Source organism: Equus przewalskii, chromosome 16 (assembly GCF_037783145.1).
Source record: "Equus przewalskii isolate Varuska chromosome 16, EquPr2, whole genome shotgun sequence".
Lineage (NCBI taxonomy): Eukaryota > Metazoa > Chordata > Mammalia > Perissodactyla > Equidae > Equus > Equus przewalskii.
In genome coordinates this window covers 29,378,616-29,383,835 of record NC_091846.1, presented here as the reverse complement: position 1 = coordinate 29,383,835, position 5,220 = coordinate 29,378,616, and positions in this window count along the sequence as shown.

Genomic DNA, 5,220 nt, shown 5'->3' with positions numbered 1-5,220 from the left:
TGCACTTCATTGTCTAGAAAGCATGTTGTAATATTTAAGATCCTTTCATATAGATTATTTGTCACCTAAAGTCACAATCCTGTGACAGAATATTTTCTCACTTGATAGGGGAGGAAATACCCAGGAAGGCTGTGTCTTCCCACAGATCACATAGCTAACAATCAACAGAGCCAGGACCCAAACTCAGGTGTTCTAATTCCGAATCCAATCATCTTTCCACAAAAACAGACCATCTGAGTGATCCATGTTAATCTCCAAAGAGTCTGATTTTAATATTTTCTCTTATTACTAAATTCATGAGGATCAAAAATACCTTAGCTGCTTTGCAGACTGTGTTTCGTTATTAATAATGCTCTGAGTGACTAATTTAGAATTTATTATTTGAACCATGAACAACAACCCCATATATTTCATTATTTAAGAGAGTGAGTTATGCTGTTGCCTAATTAGTATTTTAAGATTTGTTTACAACTTTTACAGTAGCCGACTTTTCAGTACTGACTCTTCCCTGGGGCTTTCCAAATCTTTGCACATGAAGGTTACTCGGCTTGCTCCTGAGGATTTTAAAGCTCTCTACCCTTTAACTCATTTACATAATCTTCCTGGGCCAGGAACACGATACCATAGTAGCTAACATTTATTGAGCACTTACTGTGTGCCAGGCATTGTGCAAACCACTTTACCTTATTATCTTAATTTAATTTTCACAAGAATCTATGAGGAGAGTACTGTTAATATTCCCTTTAAAGAAGAGAAAACGAAGTCTCCAAAATGGTAAATAATGACCCCAAGGTTATCTAATGCAGAACTGGGACTCACTCCCAGGGTTGTGGACTCCAAAGCCTTAATTAGTGGCCATTTTATTGTAGTGACTCTACTGAAAGCCAGGGGACCCGGATTCTACGTGAGCCTCTGCCACTAACTGCATGACTTCAGGGAGAGTGGGGACCAGAAAAGGGATGACATTGGAGCTTGAAGGTGAGTAGGCACTTGTAGCAGGAAAACACACTCGAAGCAGACAGTAGAGTGTCTTCAAAGGCTTGGAGAGGTGTGAATGGTGAGAGCGCTCAGGTCGACAAAACCATTGAGGCTCTATGAAGGCATAACCTTAGATGTCAACAAGAGATCAGTAACATCCATAGGGAAGGAGCCTTCCTAAAATGTTTTTTGGCTATGTTTGTAAAGCATGGAGAAACCAAGGAGACATGGCAAACCCTCAAGAATGACCAAACCTGACAAAGCCCCAGGGTACCCTGGTAGCACCAGGCTTCACATGTCCCAGAGGCAGAATTGTGACCTGGTGACTTGAGTTCCATGGGGCAGAGGCCAAGTCACAAAGATCTGTGTCAATGTCTTACCTGCTTCTGGTAAATGACATCCTCCTTCATTCGGGGCACTCTTTCTCCTCTGATGTGTTTCTATTGAGCTGACAACCACAGAAATCCTCCCCCTGCCTACCAGGGTGGCCAAGTGTTGCAAGGAAGCCAATCACAGCCCTTCTGCGGGGAATCTGAATCTTTGACACACAGGGGAGCCAAGAAGAATAGCTGCCATCCAACAACCGCACTCTATAGTATTTGTCCAACTGCTGAGGTACCCAGAACTGTCCTGGTGTCTACCCTACCTAAGACCTACTTGTTCACCTACTACTCTTTGAAAGCTACTCTGAAGCCCTCCAATAATGCATTTTTGCTTAAGTTAGTTAAAGTCTGTTGCTGGCAGCCAAATAATTCTAATACTCACCGATAGAGGACATGGGAGCCTAAAAATATCCTGTGTGGTCACCCTAGGCTGGTCCCAGGTCAAGTCCAACATGGCCACCATCTAAAGTAGTATCTTGGTAGTCTAATAATCTGCTGGACTCTAAGAGAACTCTCTTAGAAATACTTAAACCTCAACAAAGCCCAACACCACAACATCTAGAACCAGGTACCATCTTGTCAGAACATTCCATTCCATTATTGGTGAAGTAGAAATAGTAACTTTCTCCCCACACACAGTGGCAGTCTTCACTCACTTCTGCATCTTCACTCTCTCCATCTCCCCAACACACACGCTCCACGTAATCCAACCAAATACTACAGCCTAAAGTTAAGGGGTCAAGATTCCTTTTCCTGAAAGTCAACAGGATTGAAGGAAGTCATATATTATACCAATCCTTACAACACTGCAAGGTAAATATAATTGTCACCATTTTATCCATCTTGAAACTGAGACAAAGAAACATTAATCCATGGAGTAGTTTGCCTAGCTGATAGCCACCAAGGTCCATCTGGGCTCTTTTGCTACATGTATCAGACACACCTTTGTACCTCCTCAGCCTCCCCTGTCTCCCAGACCCTCATCCTCTTGCTTCACCTCAGCCTCTGCCCTGCCAACCAATTCCCCAAAGTCTGCTTGGTTCAAAGCCGTGTATGCTGTGTCAGGGGTCTCCAAGTCCACCCTCAGGTTCAATGATTCGCTAGGAGGACTCACAGAACTCCAGCATAGAATCATACTCACTGCTATGATATACTACAGCAGAAGGATACAAAGCACAGTCAGCAAAGGGAGAAGTCTGGGGGAGACCAGGCTCCAGCTTCCAAGAGTCGTCTCCCAGTGGAGTCCCATAGGACTCACTCAGTTCCTCTAGCAATGGGTTTTGACGATATACGTGAAATGAGTCTACCAGGGAAGCTCATTAGAGACTCAGTGCACCAGGGTTTTTATCATGGACTTGCCACGTAGGTATCCTCTGCCAGCACATACCAAAACTCCAGACTCCCAGAAGGAAAGCAGATGTTCGGCATAAACTACATCACTTGAACAAAAAGTTCAGGCACGGTGATGCGAATCCTCCTGAAATCTAAGTTCCCAGATGCCAGCTAAGGACCAAACATGCAAGCAGGTCCTTTTAAGAATAGCAGTCTCAGGCCCACTATATTTACTCTGTTCTGCATATATGTGACTTGGATGAAATGTCGTGTCATAAGGCATGAGCTCTGACTTCCTCAGTGGCTTTCAAGAACATCAGATAAAACAAACCGTAAATACAGGGAAGTTCTCTTCCCACAGGGACTGACCTTAACCAATGGGAATAGGAGCGGGAGGATAAATCCCCTTCTCTTCTTCCTCCCAAGGACTGTTCTGAGGCATGGTTTTTCTGTCTGGTCTGTCCAAAAATATCCCGCATGGCTGAGCAGGTGTGCCTGCTGAGCAACTGGCTATGATTATGTTGTTTGTTGTAGTTGTTGTGTGTGTGGGTGCACACATATGCCATCATGAAGCAGGGGCCAGCATAGTAACACATCACCTTGAGCTGCTTCCCATCCCGCCCTGCCTCACTTCTCTTTTGCTTCATTTTCACTGCCCTGGGAGTGCACCTCTCAAATAACACATTAGCACTCGAACCTTGTCTCAAGCTCTGATTTTTAGGAAACTCTGCCTGAGACACCACACTCTGTTAGGAATATATTGGCACAAAGCCATTTTAGTTTCATCTTATTCTGGGATGGACCACCCAAATAGGGTGAAAAGGTCTGGATGCATGCCTTAAAGAAAGTATGTTTATTCTCTAGAAGAATTAGAAAGCCATTCATTTATATAACAAATTATTTACCAAATACCAAAAAATACAAAGCACTATAGTGGCCTTGGGGAAACAACAAGTCAGATAGACATAGTCCCTGCCCCTGAAGATGTTGTAGACTTGTGGAGGAGAGCATTGAATAGCAGTTACAAAAGATCATGGTAAGTGCTCTGATGAAGACCAGGGTGCCACAGGAACATGTGATAGAAGGCCTAACTAGGCTCAAGGGGATGAATAATCCTCTTGGAACAAATGGTGCCTAAGTGTGAGATGGAAAATGAGTAGGAGTTAGCCAAAGGAAGAGCCAGGTATTGGGGAAAGCTCATGGGAAATATCTGGGCTGGAGACACAAACTTAGGAGTCTTCTCCCTATATAAGTAATGGGAGCCAGGGGAGTGGTTAAGAAGGTGCAGAGAAAAGTGTATCTGGCACAGATAATGCACTTAGCCATCTCTCCTTCCTTTGAACTCCCAAGGAACTCTCTGAACTGCCAAAAACTTACCAAAGTCCATAACGTTTACCTGACACCTCAACTGTAAGTCAACATTTCATCTGCATGTCTTGTATCTGCAAACTGGGTTGTGGTGACCTTGAGAAAAAAGGAGCAAGAGCCATGTCTGGACCTGGAAACAAGGTGAGGTCAAATATTTGGTTGTCTAATTGCCCTACTGATTGATTAGGATCCTGGAAGGGGAGAATGTCTTGAGGGTGTATCTTTTTAAACTTCCTCATTCTGCCTATAAAAAAAGGGCAACCAGAGAGATGAAAAATCTTCCCAGTGTCCTAAGGCTTATCACACTGTGTTGCAATGGCCCAGCAATTGTTCTGCCTCCCATATTAATCTCTAGAAGCCATGTGAAGGCAGGGGCTGTGTCTACCTTGGTTGCTGTTGTATTCCCAGAGTTTAGCCCAGTGCCTGGCACACAAGAAGTTCTCCAGAGTTGTTTTTTGATTGAGGGGATTAATAAAAAGCTAGTTCAGGCAGAACTCAAGCTGGGAAGCTCATCTTCTGACCCTGCCCAATCTTCTGCCCATCAGCACTAAGTCTCTCTTCTCCATCACGTGCCGAACCAGATCCAACTTTTAGAGGCTGATCATCCTCTTGTTGGAGCCCCTGGCACAGAATCTGCCCCTGGCCACTGCTCTGAGTGTCAGAAGTGTGTTGAGAAAGTATTTCAGTTCAAACACAACATCCAGCTCAGCCCCAAAACTCTGCCAGCCCTATTGATTTGTGGGGGGTTTTGAAATGGAATGAGTGGCTTATTTTCTCCAAATGGCACATTTCATTCATGATGCATGATTGTAATCGTGGCTGCCTGAAGCCTGCAGTCTCCAGCTCGGCAAAAAAGGGGAAAAAAAAAAAGAAGAAACGGCTATTTTCTGGAGTGAATACACTGAAAGGGCAAGAAATCCATATTCATTTTCTTGCCTCTCGGCTGGACTCTATATTTCGCAGGCAGGTGGAACAAAAATCTTTAAATATCATGCTGATCCAGGAAACGCTCGGCAATATTTAAAGAGCTCTGCGTGCCTGCCTCGTGTCCCTCTAGTTCTCCGCAGGCAGGCCCCACGTCACGGGGCTGGACGGCCACTGCTGTAGCTACAGTGAGCAGCGCTCCAGACCCCGGGTTCAGATTAACTGGTGAATGACC